The sequence below is a fragment of the Ceratosolen solmsi genome, unplaced genomic scaffold (genome assembly GCF_000503995.2).
Source record: "Ceratosolen solmsi marchali unplaced genomic scaffold, CerSol_1.0 scaffold14, whole genome shotgun sequence".
Lineage (NCBI taxonomy): Eukaryota > Metazoa > Arthropoda > Insecta > Hymenoptera > Agaonidae > Ceratosolen > Ceratosolen solmsi.
Window position 1 is genome coordinate 3,431,179 of NW_011948420.1, and position 16,482 is coordinate 3,447,660.

Sequence of the window (16,482 nt, forward strand, 5' to 3'; positions counted from 1 at the left end):
TTTTTTAATTACCATCCACAAAATTTACTTTTATCTTTACTAAATATTACATAAAAATAACACCTAATGATATTATATAGTTATAAGTATAATTATTTGTCCTATTACACTCCATTCATTAAAAAACAAAACTACAAGAGCCAACTAAATTTTGCATATTTCAGGAAAAAAGATTTTTATGAATATTTGATAAAGCTTCATGTACCATCAATTCAATGAAATTTTATTACAAGTGTCCACAGAATTTTTCCTTAAACGTAATTCAACAGCCAGGAAGAACGGAGCAATGACTGGACACTCGTGCAGAACGGCGAGGAGCATTTCCCATTGAAAGAGGTCTTTCATTTTGTTTTTTCCTTCCACTGCCCCCATTTTCCTCTATTTCATTCGCTCTTTCACTCTTTCGCCATCTCCGTCTTTCTCTTTTGCAATAAAATTGCGGAAAGCTCACGACAGCCTTTTCCTTTTGCTCGGCTCTACGCGCTGTGGAAGATTTAAGGTTGACGGCGCGGCAACGACAAAAAAAATCGAGATTTTCATGTGCGCACACATGCGAAATAGAATACACGGTAGTTTATGAGCTAACGCGAAAAGTTGCATTCGCTCGCACGCAGTTGTGACGAGACTTCTTTTTTATATTTTGCTAAGTCCCTAACTCCTCGTACTTCTCGGTACTACTCCGCTTCTTTGTTGTTGTTACTGTTGTGGCCGTTATTATTGTTGTTTCGTTCGCTTTATTTCTTCTTTTTCAGTGCTTTCCGTCCTCTGTTCATTCGGTCCTTTTCTTCGTATGCATTTCGCTTTTTTATTCATTTATTTATTCCTTTCTTTGGGACTGCATACGTATAGGACCGTCCGCTCGCGGAATTTGAATCCGCTTGTAATAAAATGCTGGCTTTATGCGACGACTCTCGAGAGCTACATGGAGAATGTAGTTTTACGCGGATGTGCAAAAGTACCTCGGGAACTCAGAGTAGAAAGGAAATGCAACTATGAGAAGAATGCGGAGATACATGCTACAAGTGTGAGGAGAACGATGTGAGTAAAGAGAAATTGCGGCAGTTCGGTACCAGCGTTTTTACACAATATTTCGCGCATTTGCTTTTCTCGTGTCAAGCCAACTTTCTTTATCTAATATCTCGAGAATTTCATCTATCTTATCAGTTCAATTTATATTCATAAGCCAAACGATTTATACTCTTATACATATATATATATATATATATATATAGCAAAAAAATATTTTACTATAATTGATTGATTAATGATAAATATGAAACTTATCGTTTGAATATCAATATGTATTGAGATTTTACATTTTATGATTTGAAAAAGAGTCGACATACTATCTTTTACATAAATTACGTTCAAAGGCGGCAATAGACAAAATTATGGATATGCTGACAACTGACGTCTCTTAAATTTGAACTTTTATCTCCTGGCTCCCAATTAAGAGTTTGAATTATCCGATGTAGACTTTTGGATGAGTTGTTGAAAATCAGTCTTAGCGACACTTCTCTCTCTCTCTCTCGCTCATTTTCATTTTCATTCTCATTCCCTTATTTTCTCAATTCCTCTATCTATCTCGCTTCGTTAGCCGGTAGGGTAACTTCTCTAATTACGCGACTGGCTGAGGTTCGAATGTTGATAGCGAAGTCGAAGTAAATCCGATTACGCGGATATCATCTGCGTAATGTATGTACTCGCTCTCACGTATAGCCCCCTATACGTTTACTATAGTTTATATGTATATATATATATATATATATATATATATATATATATATATGCGTGCGCGTGCAGAAACGTATACATATATAAATGCAAAAGGATTTTCGACAGTGAAGCCACCCCCGTAAGGTGTGAGGGGATGCGCCCTATTTGGATGTATATGTGTGTGTCTATATGAATGAATGTATGTAGAAGAAACCTTGAAAGAGAGATAAAGGGTGCACCGATCGCGCAGGGGATGCCGTAGGGGTTATACACCATGCACGACATGTTTTTCTAGACAATTTGTTCGGCAACATTAATCACCGCTCGCTGGCACGGGGTTGGGGATATACATACGCGCAGAACGAGTAAACGTTGTGGTCTCTCTCTTTTTCTCTCTACTTTCCATCTTTTTTACTATGCTGGACGTTTTTTAAATTTATTCCGTTTGATGGACGGAATTGAGATAAAGAAATGAAGTTCATGACAAAGGGATAGAGAGGTTAGAGCGAATTACGAGTGACGAAGGAGAACTGAATGCCTAGCCACAACAGAGGGAATATGATTATTGATAATACACGTCTATAACCCATACGTTATTTAAAGTTACGTATCACAGAATTATGCATATCTTTTTAAATACTCGTGTAATTAATTATTTTCATACATACTGCGTATAATTATAATATTTATCAATAGACGTGGTTATATCAATAAATTGATAGTGGGATTAATTTTCATAATTACCTTAATCATCATTTGTTAAAAATATGAAGTCGAATATGAAAAAACCAGCATTTACAACTTTCATAATTAAAAATTGGAAAAAATTAAGTGAAAAAATAGGCAAGCATAGGGATTAAGTTTTTTGAAAGAAAAGCGAAAGAGTTGGTTTGAGCGATCTAAGAATAGATGCTTCAAGAAACGTTATTTGTCTAATTATAAAATATGATTTCAAGTCGTGGCTTGGATTATTTAATGCGTGGGACCAAAAATGGAAATTTCCAAAGCATTGGAAGTATTCAGATTACAGAGGAAGCAAGGGGACGAGCGAGACGCTAACGCATCGAGCGGCTCGTCCATCATCGAGAGAACGAAAATTACCTTCCTTATCAAGAAGTGCCTCGCAGCACTAGATTAATCTGCACTCATACATACTTTAAAGCCGAGCTCGGTAACGCTCATGCAAGTAGGTGAACAAGCGTCGTTGTGGTTGTTTACGCTTCTTTCCATAAAGCGAAAGAAAGATTGGATGAGCGCTAGCGACCCCGGTTTAGAAAAAGCGAGAGCAACCAAGAGATAATGAGAAAGAGAGAGAGAGAGAGAGAGCGAATGAGAGCGAACGCGCTCAATGAAGTAAACAACACAATACCGTGTGATGATTATCTGGAAAACAAATTTTGCGAGAGCTCGGTGGCGCCGTACTGCTGCTACCGTTCGTCGTTGTCGTCGCTGTTGTTGTTGGTGCCGCTTCTGTTGCTGTTGTTGTATTGCTGTTGCCGCCGCGGTCGCGGCTCTTCGCCGGAGGCTTTAAATAGGGGAAATGAAAGAGCATTGTGTCGGCTACTGCCACTACCAATGCCCGCATCGAACGAAATGATGCGGGTATATGGAAGTGAACAGCGGAGAGAGAGAAAGGGGGGGGGGGGAGTCCGGCCAAGAAAATACGGTAGAATGAGCTGAGCTAAATTATAAATTATATATTGGATTTCAAAGTTCTCATACAAGTAAATTTAATTAAAAGTAAACGTACTTAAAGAATTTCGTTAGTACTCAGTATGATATGTCTTCGCTACTACGGAATATTAATCATTTCAATCAAACTTACACTTTAAGAAATTATACATTGTGTCTAAGATAAATAATTGTTCTTATGGCGTTCAAGTGTGTTTTCAATGAATTGGGATTAAAAGCTTATCTGTCGATAGTTACATATATTCTATGATCAGGTAGTTTTTATATTATTATGTTGTAAAAATATTAGATAATGAAAATAATTTAATAATAATCATTTGATAAGATATATATATATATATATATATATATATATATATATATATATATATATATATATATATAAATTTTTTTTGTAAAATATTTTTCTATATTGAAATTAATTTTGAATAATATTTTTCATCCTATTCATTGCATCAAGATTGAATAGCTCATTTTATTTCTCGTGATTTATTGTTTAATAATTAAGGAGGAAAAGATTATTCGAAAGTTAGGTAAATTTGCCGAAAGTCTAAATTACAAGTAAACTGCAATTAGATTAAATGGATTAATGCAGTACCTAAAATTCTTATTGTATTAATTACACTGATTAAGAACGACCGTAAATCAAAGTGTTCTGAATTGTCATTTCGAATGGTGTATCATCTAAACTATTGTAGCTGAATCTCTTGGAGATATCCACCCAATTATAAATCGCCGTATTGGAGGAAAAAGGTAAGACGCACGTTTGGATATTTGTAATTTTCATTATCTCGACGTTAATATAGACATTTAACTGCCTTGGCACGTAGGGAGTTCGTGGGGCAATGTTGATCCCATGCCGTCGTTGAAAGTCAAGGGAGAACCGTTCGCCATTCCATTTACCGAGGGTCAATCTTCGCTTCAGGTAGCACCCAAATAGCCATATGAGCATTTGTAGTACGATATTGCCGAGCGAGCCAATTTAATCGCTGAAAGCGCGCTTTGACACTTACCGTTTCTAATCATGGCAGAATGTAATCCCAACGGGAAGTATCGGCGCAAGATTTAACGTTTGGAGCAGACAGTAGAGCAAGAGCTTTTGCTTTGGATGCGGTGCATCGCGGAAATGAATAAATATACCAAGACCTCCTCGATTACTCGATATCTTCAGTTTATTCTGTTTCTCAAAATCTGACGAAATGGTCTGCGTCTCCGCCGGATTTTATTGGTTGCTTTAGGGCACTTTCTATGCGCGACACATTGTCATCTAAATAACGCCGGGCAGGAGTTCAGACCGTGCCGTCAGAAGAGAAATGGAAGGCGCGCGCGGGTACCGCATATATGGTACTAAACGCTGGTGAAGAGCGAGTATTTATAGGCTGAAAGCCCTCTCGAGGAAAATACATGTGGGCAAGTAGGCGCGAGATCCTTTGAAAGCCGGGACTACTCCTCGGAGGCCGTTGCGGTCCCCGTTAAATTTACGACTGCCTCCACGCAGCCAATACTAACAATGATAATTATAATGATAGCGTCCGAGTGGGCCGTAAAAGGCTATGTGGCCAGTCATACATGGCCGGTATATTTTGAATGAGCGGCCCGCGAACTCTGGCCCGTAATTGCTGCTCTTCCGTGGGACCTCGATGCTCGATAAGATTATGGCGTTTAGTGTCGTATGGAGATAGCGAGAGAGTGGACAGTGAACATTATTTGGCCACAACGTGAAAATGACTTCCAGTGACTGGAGAAACCAATAACGACAAGGTGTGCTTTCTCGGGTAAGCGAGAATAATCTACTTACAGAGGATTGTTGTGTGGATTCTGCTGGCAGTTCCTCGTCGAAGCAACTTGTACGATCGTAGGCGCGAGAATTCGATTGTTTATTTTATAAGATCATGAGAATTTACATTGATGAATTATAAAATCATAAATAAATACATTAGATTCACATTATGTATAGATGTATTAGAAAATTCTAGCCCGTTAATAATCAACATGTTTGAGCTTTCCAATTAATTCGAGCATAAATATATGAAAATCTATCACGATAAAGGATTTTATTATTAATTTGTTTGCCTAAATTGATGGCGAGTAATACCTTTTAAGTCTTACCATTATTTCATTGTTAATACTTGCACGCGTCTTTTGCTGAGACAAATAAAGCGAATGGCAAGGAAACAATGGCATATTAAGGGTGAAAAGCGTGCGACATGTCCGTAACAGAACACGAGCGGGGACGCCTGTCGTCGTCTAGTCACGATGACAAACAAGAAAGACGACGAATTAATACATATAATATTTCTGTTGTACAAAAACGGGCGTTTAAAAACACGTGACGCGTCTTTTCCGAACTGCCGATGCCGCCACACGCACATAGAAAAGGGGGAAAATCAGCTTCGGAGAAAAAGGGTTGCTCGGTTCCCTCTCTCTCTCTCTCTCTCTCTCTCTCTCTCTGGAGAGTTATCCGAAAGTAAAAGATGGGGGTGAGCGAAGATTAGGAGTGGGGATAATACTCATTCGGATGTAATCGCGCTCGCAAAACTCCATCACAATTTACTAATAGCGCCGAAGCTCGGTTCGCGAGTTATGACTTTATGCGGTGTAAACGCTGTTACGCCCGTGTTACCGTGACACTTAGGGTTGGAGGATAATGACTGAAATGTTACAATAATATACGAATGGCTCGACTACGCTTGCTTTTCTTTCGGATGTCGAGGGCGGCCAATTTGTCACACGAGAATAGCACTGGAAACGGCCTTGTTTTCGTCCCAACTAACTTTATTAACAATGGTTGTAACGGTGTTTTGGTTTATTTGTAAAATTGCGCCTCTTAAACAACAGAGACGTACTGAAACGAATTTTTTTTCTGGCTACCGTAGAAAGAAAGCTTTTTCCGTCTGAGGATTTTTCTTTTATTTCGTGATAAATAGTGTTCCTATCAAGACAAAAGCAAAATTGCTTTCGAGATTTACAAGGGCATCCGAGATAAAAGAAGCATTTATGTCTAGACGTTTTGTAAAAAGTCATTTCGCATTATATTTATTGTATGTTTAGTAAATACGAACTGCACTTTTGGCAATAATATTGCTTAAATTGTTTCATTTTGTTTTTCTTTATTCACTAATTAATCTGTCGCACGTTACATCAACAACATCAGTCAACGCTTACGCACGCCAAATGCACGTGTAAATAATAAATGTAGAAAAGCATTACTTATCGGTGGGGAAAAACGTAATAAACAAAGAAGGAAATCTATTAAAGATAGGAAGAATGGAGGGAGTGTCTTGGTGAAATATCGATTGTAATTTGGACGGTACATGTGAGCCTTTACTGAATGCGTTCAGCCGACGCCGAAACATTTCTCGCTGCTGCGTTGAAAGCTAGTAGTGACGCAGGTGGAGCCGCCGATCAGGAGATTATTGTGGAAGAAGTAGACTGAAAACCAGTGTGGGACTCGTTGCCTTCGCTCTACGGAGCGCTCCTTCATCATCACTCCTCGTTGGAATATGTGAGCCAATGCCGCGCTCATTCCCCCTCACCCCTCTCGCCATGCTGTCACTGCTCTAAAAACTAATACTTTTCCTTCTGCTGTTTTTTTAATGCTCATTTTAATAGATATTCTCCGCTTGCCTATTACTTGAACTAATGCTTTAGCAGACTATAAAACCTCGATACACTCAATACTGCATTATATTTTCATTATTTTCAATACATACTGCATACACTTACATGTATTTACAGCTCTAGCATGAAACTATGATTATTATTCACAAAGTTGCTCTTTCCGTTTTATTTAAAATTTAAAATTCATATAACCCGCACTTTAATATCTCTTGAGCTAATTAACTCGAATATATATAGCACAATACTAGAATATAAATAATAAGCGGTCATTATTTACACTCATCTAGAATGAGTGCAGACGTATTTTTCACGTAGCAGAAGTGATAAACATCCGTAGTTAAAGCATCGTATTATTTGTAATAAATAAATTTAAGAATTCCGTAACAAAAACATTTATGTTCGACGGTACTTTTTTTTTAACAGATCTCCCTTTATCTTTACCCACCGTTATTTACCGCTTTGTTTTTCTTTTTATGTAGCGGTAGAAAAAACAAGAGCAATTTTCTCTCAACCGGCATGCAAGCTTTTCTAGCGAGCTTTCGGTCGTATCCAATTCTTTGAGGCGGAAGAATAAGCGTACGCGAGCAAGAGAGAGAGAGAGATAGAGAGAGAGAGAGAGAGAGAGAGAGAGAGAGAGAGAGGTGGAGAAGAGGCTAGTGAGTACCAAAGCACGCTACCGGGGTGAGATAATCCCAGTTAATGATTGCCCGGACAATTACAGCGTAGCCCCGGAGATGGGAAGCCGACGATTCATTCTACCGTCGACGCCCTTTATTGGCATAGAAACTACCGTAACGCTCTGAGCTCAAGTTCCTTTTCCTTTTTTTCCGATAGTCTTACACGCACTCAGAATCACCCTAATTTATTTATAATTAATTAATTTTACCTTCGTTCCATCGATAAAATCACTTTATCTGAATTCGATAATATATTCCGTTATTAATGGTAGCGAAATAGATGATAAATCATTATGAATTTATATTAGAGAAAAAGGGAAAAGTAATACGATTCTGTAAATTTTCATGTATTTTATTAACATTCTCGTGACAAGCCAACACTCGAAGCTTTACGCCTTACTTTACGGAGTTGAATGTGATGATAAGAACATTCCCAATTCCTAATTAAATATTGGACGACAAGACGTTACATAATACGCAATAGAAATGAATGGCCAACATTAATAAAACAATTGAGACTCTGATGTCGAGGACTACACTTAACAGATGCGAAAATTAAACTTGAAACGCATTTGGACCATAAACAGAAAATAACTTGAGAGCCATTAAAGATAACTCTTTGAGCTAACGCAGCTTTAAGCGCAGTTATTCCCGTGATCCTAAGATCTCGAACGTAGGAGTATCTAGTCAAAGCCGTCGTCGCGACGTACACAAGACAGTTCCAACTGGTAAATAGGCTAGTTCTCCCTGGCGGTGGTCTTCACTCGCGCGAAGATGGCTTAGTTGCCACGGGATGGCACACCTGTGGAGCAAATTTACGAAATGTTTACGATCGTCCTCGCCATCTGCAAGGGTGCTCGGATTCTCTCCCCAGCGCCCTACGACTTCCTCCTTTCAAAGTGCGCCATTCACGTCATTCGGTGTTATTACGGCACCGGGAAAGATAGTGCACCATTTATCGAAAACTCATGTCAAAGGTCGTCGTGTTCGTTCGTAATTATCAAAGTCCATTCTCGATCATAGCACACCGTTTCTTTTACGAATCTCGAATCTTGTTCTGGCCACTTTCCATTTAAGTAATATAATCATGCTCAAGGACACAGATTAGATATGTTCTCCAAAGGATCGACATGCAATTTACGTAGCGCTAGCAGTTATATTTAATAATGCATTGAAATTTGCTTAAGATATTGGTAAATTATTGCGAAATCTCCTTCCTTTATCTCCTTACGTTTATGTAAGATTTTATTTGATAATTTTACAATTTTATTTGTAAGCTTGATATATGATATTAATTGAGTAAAACATTCGCGATAAAACGTTATTATGATATTTTAACAAGCGTATTGTGTATGACTTCCAAAGGTATAAGTCGCTCGTAAGTAGGTTAATTTCGCTAAGTTTGATTAGATTTGCCGTCAAGCGCAAAAATAAGAACATTTGGAATATCGAACTCTTCGAAGTTTCTGCCGGTACTCGATTAATTTTAGTCCACACTCGTCGAATGTAAAACTTCCAAATGAAATGAGAAATGCGCGATTTCACTCGGTGTCGCGCAAACTTCAACGAACACCTTGTACCTAGACTCCATACTCCACTCTTCCACGATCAACCCTCTCCATCTACGCGCGCACTCAGTTATGAATGTGCCCAATTACATCTTAAAAGCCGTGCTCCATTAATTTTCACAGCTGCTGCAGCTTAATTGGGAGCCCCGGCCCTGATAATAAACCCCGGGCATACTCGTCTCTTCTAGCGCGCAGTCGCATACCGCACCAAGAAAGACAGAGAGACAGTGAAAAACACAGCGAGAAAGAGAGACAGAGAAAGACAGAGAGAGAGAGAGAGAGAAGCGTTACGCGCTGGCGTTTACGAGCTCACAGAGTTTAGGGCAACCCCATTGACGCCACAGCACCCCCGGTATCATCGATCCTTCAGTTTAGATGAAACAGAGAGAAAGAGCATCAATATGTGTGAGTGTGAGCATGTATATATATATATATATGTGTGTGTGTATGTGTGTGTGTGTGTGTGTGTGTGCGCGCGCGCGCACGATAGACGAGTATGCAATACGCCGGAAATATCGTGGACCACCCGGATCAGTCGCTCATTCTCGCACACTCGCTGTATATCTCTTTTATGACTCTGGCCTTGATCTAGTGTTTGCTCCACTGGCGATTTTAGGTCGATTTATCATGATCGAAACTAATTTCAGCTAAATTCCAACCGCGTATTCATATTTTCCTTTAACGTACCACCGTTATTAAACGTACAAATTTATTTAGCCTACTGATTTCTGATTAAACAAATTTTTAAATTACACAAATAATACAAACATTTAACACGATTGCTTTTTTCAAATAAAACGAATTCAAAATTCTTTTATTTTATTAATTCATTACTGTAAAACAAGATCATAGATTTGAAAATATACTTGAAATCATAAGTGAAATTTTATACACTACAATTTGATACTAATATTTAAAATTTTTTTTTGTCAAAATTTTTGCCTAAGCTTTAATCACATTACATTACTGTTAAGTCAATTTTTATATCAACTGGCTGATTTAGACTTTACAAAGTATATTTTATGGTAAAATACGTGTGACCAAAAGGAATATATGGAACTCTTATCTTTTCAAATTGTCTTCTCTCTAAGTCCATCTATTTCTCTTTTAATTCTTTCTTATACTATCTGCCATTTTCTTTTTTGCTCATTATACCACAATACGATGGCGTAATATTATCCGTTGTCAAACGAATGCAAGTATAAAGCGAGCCACCCATGTGGATCTTGTTAGTCAAGATGCACTCCGGGAGATCAAGGCGCGACATCCAGTAAATCGATAAGACTTTGGGAAAGAATTGCATATATAATGTCGCCTCTCTAACTTCATTCTCTAAATATAAACCTTAAGATATTCATATTATTTTAACCCGCGACATATGGAATTATATTATTTTTCTGTGTGCTCTATAATCATTACTACTTACAAACATATCCTATTTGCACATATTGATATTAATTTATTTAATGGGATCTGCAATGTTCCACAAGTAATATTAAGAAACATTATTTTGCAATTATTATATATTATATTAAGTATTAATATATATATATATATATATATATATATATATACAAACACCTATCTTCAATAACTTACTAAGTAGACTAAATGAAATTCATACGATGTTTTATGAAAAACGGGAAAAAGATACTTTAAGTTTAAAGTTACATTTAATAAAAAACGAAAAAAGAAGGAGAAAACGCAACCCTGCACATTGCTGCCGGCAGTGCGATCTCTTTTTCTTTCCAACATTGCTTAGAGTAGCGAAAATTGATGCATGGGCTTGTCGTGCGTTGAGTCATGTGTCATTGGCTCGCTCTTAATCCAAAGTACCGTCGTAGTATCCGCATATATACGGGCCGACAAAACCCCAGCCGCCTGACGTAGCACACGGCCCGACTACTGGAAGAACGAGGGACGAAGATAGCACCTCGAGAATTTCAGCAGTCGCGGAGAGAAGGAAGGAGGAAGAAGAGAGCGAAAAGCCGGGGATCGAGAGGGGGTGAGGAATGAGGGGACACGTTGGTTTGAAAATGGGGGGATAGAAGGGGGGGGCAATGGCCCGTGAACCACCACTACGACGTAATGACGCGACTCTCCTTTCAAAGATTGCGTCGCTCGGGAAAAGCTCCGTAGTAGCTTACCGTATATACGCTGCTCCGGCATTGACGCACACGAATATTTCCCATTTCGATGGAAATAGAAAACAAACTAATATATACATAACCAACAATAATATTCGTTTCTTATTTAGACGCGATTATTCATCGCAGAAAATGAAGAAAATGAGGGAAAAAGTCGGATCGATATAACGGCTTAATATCTTAAATATTTCGGGGCTATTTTGAAAGAAATATTGGATTTGTGGTATGAGTGGAGCGTCGAGAGGAACTAGTAACTTTCAACGACCTTCTGTGTTTATTTGATTTAAATGTATTTTTCCTTAATGCCGCTATTTTCGACTGTGTCGAGTCAAGCGGAAGAAATTTTCGTTAACTCCAGGACTTGCCTACCACTTCTGAGGGCAATTATATAATGAACGATAGACTCCTGGATTGTTATGAACTTGGCCATACTTCAACGTAGCAGCAATGCTGCAATCAGCCTGCTTCACTACTGCTTATCTGTTTTATCTTTCATTAATCGATGATTATCCGTAATGACCGGCGCAAATACCCCAAAAATCTTCGAGGTAAAGTCATTCGACAAGCATTCGATCGATAGTTTAAGTGTACGCCACAGTTAACAAATCGAACAGTTGTGCTTTCTTGTTTTATACCATATAAAACTCTTTTCGCGCTTAAGAAACTAACTTGCTATGGCCAATGTGACCTTTTAACCGAGTAAACCTTACGAGCTTCTGATTCGTCTAGATAGCGTTGGCATGGATGGCACCCAAACTGCTACTTGGAGGAACTGCAGCTGAAATTGCCTCACCTTCTCTGCTCTCAACCGAATTTCGAACGATCTAATTTCAAGACAACCAGCGCGACAGAGTATCCGTACTTCTACCTGGGCTTACCGACTGCAGCGCGATTTTGAAACTCGTCCGGATCAATCGCGCGTTAAACTTATCGCAGCAACTGGCTTAATTTCACTACTACCTCGTCCCGATATGGTCTGAGGATTGCTTTTTGAACTTTGTGCGTCAGAGACCGAATCAGGACGACCAACTTTAATTTATTAATTTACTTACTTCGTAAAAGTGTCGAATGGCGAATGCTTTTTCGTAATTTGCTCCCTTACATAACATTGACGATGATCACTTTATTAAGCTACAAGCATCAACGAAATTAAGAAATCGAAGAGTGTACAATTCGATTTTAAACATAATTATGAAAATCATATAGTTTCGTGCAGTTGTTTTTTATTTTTTTCAGATAATTTGTTTAGATAAATGAAAAATTGATGCTATTACAATAGTACATGATCCACTGTTATACATAAACACCACATAATTAGTTTGGAAAAGTTTCTATCTTCAAATACAGTGACAAAAGTTTACGCTACTGTTTTTGATAAATTGATCTTTAAAAGTTAATTTACTTTCATTCTTAGACAACATTAACAATGACACGATTAGGAGTGCAAGTTTATCGTTATTATAACCATAAGAAACTACAATAAAATGCTCCCTAAGTACAATTAAAATGAAAAATGTCTTTTTCTCCCTATCTTGTATTCAGTAAGGAAAGAAATAGCCTTAGTCCAAGAACGAATACCTCAGGGCAAATTTTGAATGATACAGTCATCGAATCGACAAAGAATTTAAGAGATAAAAGAGATCGTTATAATATTTAAAATAGCTGGATAAATAAGAAGCATAAAATTCAGTATCAAAGAAAAATATTCTATTGTTTTATTATAAGTAATTGGAGCATTGACAAATGAGGTAACTGTATGAAAAATGTTAACTGCTCTGATTTGATTTTCAAGCAGGTAATAGGTAAATAAGAGAGAGAAAATAAAGTCGGATTAAAGAAATAAATAAAGTAGATGGCGAAATGAAAGAAGGTAAAAAACGAGAAAGAGACAGATAAGAGCCCACGAAGAATAAATGAAAAAACTCGTGCACAGCGACAGATAAACAAAGAAATTAAGCGAGAAATAGTTAAAAGAAGAACACGCACAAGAGAGAGAGAGAGAGAGAGAGAGAGAGAGAGAGTGAGAGAGAGAGAGATAGGGCTGAGGAATACGGGGCGACGATGGAGAGCGCGTTTAAAGTTATAAGAACCAATTTAAAATATCGCGTTTGTAGTGAGGGAGTGGGGCACCCTCTTCGCAGTCCGGACGCAAATACTGGAGAGTTCAGTATTCGCGCGCGATATATACAGAAATAAAAGAAAAGTCGTTGAAAAAAGAGGGAAAAACGCTTGCCTTGAGTTAAATCCTGGAATTTTAGTTAAAAGAAGCAATTATAGAGCAGTCCGTGCAAGCAGGAAGATACGAGACGGACGATAAGGAAAACTGATCACCTTGCAGTGTCTCCTTGTTTCTTGCCTCGCTCAAGAAGAACAGCAATGTTTCTTAAAGACGGTAAAGTTTTGTATTCTTTGGAGGACCAAAAAATTACGAAGAGAATAAACATTATTTGAAATAATTTTAGCTCGATCTAATTAAGCAAGCTACAATAATGTCATGGGAGGGTATTCTGATAAAATATAAGAAAAAAAAAATTATAAAATTTTTTGGTAATAAGTAATATTTTATTACTTTATTACTTTGTTACAATCACAAATTACGGGATATAAATATAAATATAAATATAAATATAAATTGTATATAAATATTGACTGCGACCATGTAAGGTAATAATTTGCTCGCGTATTTCTTAATAATAAATTATTTGCCTATTAAAATTTTTATAGTATCATAAAGCTAAAATCCTTCTCTAATGTTCCATCGAAAATAATAAAAAACGAACAAATTTTACGACGTTATTCAATAATGAAAGGAAGTAAAAAAGTAGAAAAATCACATAACAAAGCTTCAGCAAGTACAATACATGCGAAACTACTTTACATAAGAAATCGTAAGGAATACTACAACCTCTTTCTTATATAGAAGTATCAGTAGTTTAAAGTTTAATAATAATCGTTATATTACACCTTGATATTTGCATGCAACACATTTATTATGAGGATTAATGAATTTCTTGATGAGAGTTTTTGTGGTATGTGAAAAAAGTGTGTAAATGAAATACAGAAGCGGTCGATTACAATCACTTTACAATTACCGAGTAATTTCGAAAGTACGTTTCTCTTTCCCAGTTATGGTTGTAATCGACTTTATGAATATATAACGAAATAAAACTATGATATATTGAAATGTGAAGTGACGCTTCTTCACACCTGTATCGTAAGTTTATGTATTTAAGCGTTAAGAGGAAAATATATTAATTGTTTTAAAACATATGGATCCAAGATAAATAGTGATGTATATAAATATAAAATTTTCAAATTATAGCAATATACCAGAAATATACGTATGACAACGATAAAAGAAAACAAGATGTGTGCTTCGATTTTTAAAACAAAATATGATTCCCAAAAATGTATCGTTTTCAAATATATAATCTAATACAATAAAGTGCTTGCTTGTTATGATCAATATAAATAATAAATAATACGTAACTTTGTTGAGTAATTGAATAGTTTAACATTACAAACGTAGAGGAAGAAAATATATTCGATACGTATGCATGTTTTATTTAATACTTTATAACTTTATAGAATATTTTATTATTTTAGAGTTTCTAAGAGTATAATATGAAATTGCTTAATGTACAAACACAATGTATTTTAGATGACTAATATTTTGAAAAATTCTAATGGAATATACGAAATTCTTGACATTTTGATACAAATGAATAAAAAAAGTTGTATCGATTGCAGTACAAGCAGCAATAGTTCAATCTCTATAAGAAAATATTGTAATTACAATTTACTAATAATTGTTGATACATTCGCGAAATAGTATTCCGATTAATTTCAAAGGTCTTTATTCTATTTGAAGACGTAGCATCATAAGATGTAACTCCATAAACCGATATGCCGATTAAAATTCAACAATTGCTTATAAATTTTATGACCATAACTTATCATCAAAAGATAAATCGAGCGATGATTTTTCTACGGCAAATGTTACGAACGTTTGCTACAAAATGTCGTAAACGTGAAAATGACCAATTACGGCCGCGAGCGTAATATAAACGACGCAGGCCTGATCGACCCTTCGTCAATCGATGCTATTGTAGATTCGACTCGGTTTCGTTTGATGAATGTACGGACTTCTTCCGAATTGCTTTCCCCTGCGCCTTAGGAGTGTGAGGGGAAAGTGGAACCGCTTGTCAGATCGCTAGATTCGAGAAAATAAGCGAGTACGGTGTGAGGGATTCCCTCGCCTCTCTACATTTTTTTTTTTTTTTTTTTTTTTTGTTGACCCGAGAATGAGTAGAAAAGACGACACATTTATTGGAAATGCCACTGTAGGGCAATAAAAGTGAGTGCGCGCACACGTGTAAATTCAGAAGCAAACATTGGAATTGCTCGAAATAAATAACATTCGCCCTATTCTGCCTTTCACTCTTCGTTAGGTGTGTGCTAAATGATAAACAGTAAAAAAAATAAACTGAGAATGAAACCAAGAGAAGCACCTATTTTAAAGTTACATTGAAATTGCTAAAATAATGAACTTGAAATTATAAATGATGCGTTGCCAAGATGAAGCGTCTAAGCGTCGAACATTTTTGTCGCTCCGATCATTTTCATCGATATTTTATGTCCGAATTTCTCGCAAAATACAATTTAGAAATATAAATGAACTCGTGTTTTGTTATTGTTCTTGTTCTTGTTGTTTTTTAACATCATATTTAACTATATTAAAACGACGTGTTATGCATAGATGACGCAAGCCTTTCATATAAGAAATTAAACAAGCCGGATGATTTATTGTTTTATTGTATTACAAATTTATTATTCAAGTGAATTAATATAGATAAATCCATTTTATGGGAGAATTAATTGCCGGTGAATTGAAATGATCGCGTTTATATATGAAAGTTATAATAAATGCTAACAAACAAGAGGCCTCTATACTAATATTTTTTCCATAAGCACGGCAATCGGTACTTTGCTCTAAAACGTTAACCGGTCGTACCTTAAGCCTGGGATATTAATCGGCAATGTTGTTAAAAGAGATAGTAC

At 36.6% G+C, this 16,482-nt stretch overlaps 1 protein-coding gene across 3 annotated transcripts in view; it reads right to left on the reverse strand.

The window, feature by feature from the left end:
• hth (Meis homeobox homothorax) overlaps window positions 1-16,482 on the reverse strand; it is a 517,031-nt gene that overhangs the window by 34,248 nt on the left and 466,301 nt on the right. The window lies entirely within an intron of this gene.